The sequence below is a fragment of the Sarcophilus harrisii genome, chromosome 3 (genome assembly GCF_902635505.1).
Source record: "Sarcophilus harrisii chromosome 3, mSarHar1.11, whole genome shotgun sequence".
NCBI lineage: Eukaryota > Metazoa > Chordata > Mammalia > Dasyuromorphia > Dasyuridae > Sarcophilus > Sarcophilus harrisii.
The window spans coordinates 10,096,999-10,097,834 of record NC_045428.1 but is presented as its reverse complement, the minus strand read 5'-3'; positions in this window follow the sequence as shown (position 1 = coordinate 10,097,834).

Here is an 836-nt window from a genome sequence, read left to right as displayed (position 1 = left end):
TAGGGCTCCAGACTTGGTTTCCAATGCTGCCTTACACACTTACTGTGTGCCCCGAGTTTGATGCCACAAACAAGTTTTATATTCCCAGTTAAAAATCATAATCTTTGGCAGAAATAACGGAAGTAAGATAGGAATTCAGTGTTTCTGCTCTTGGCCAGCTCCCTCCATGATCTTCTGCATACTTGGCTCCTTCTCTGGTTAAGCCCTCTTCTTCCTGTTTTTCATCCATCACCAGGCTAAGCTCTTGGGCATTTTGGCCCTTGTTCTTCCAAGGTCAATTACTCTCGATTGCCTGCCTTGGTTCCTGTCTGCCCCACATTTGGTTTTTCAAATCCAAGTTGGGGTTCTTCTACCAAACCCCTCGGTCTCTTTAGACACCTCCCCCTTTCCTTCCCCATCAGCATCATGGATGTTTTGTCCAAATCCTCCTTGAGACAACTGCCCTGGAGACTTTTGGGCCATTGGATCCCACCCCTCCTTCTCTGAGCGTGTTTCTAACTGTTCCGAACTCTCCCCTTTTATATCTCCCCAATGCTGATGGCCATTCTCCCAAAGTTCACCTCATTCCTACTTATGCTTCATCTACCTTTTGAAGAAAATTTTCATTAAGTCCAGCATTTATCAGTCACTTAGCTGTCAGACCCCAACAGAAGTCTGGGTGGTTGGAGTCGACAGTAAATATCCTATTAAAGTGCCGTGTCAGGTTTCAATGTACTTTATCTTCTGCTTCCTTTGGATGGGGGAGAGGAGGGAAGGAGGAGGAAGAAGAGGAGGAGAAAGGAGGAGGAGGAGGAGGAGGAGGAGGAGGAGGAGACATCTTTATTTCTCCTCCTCAT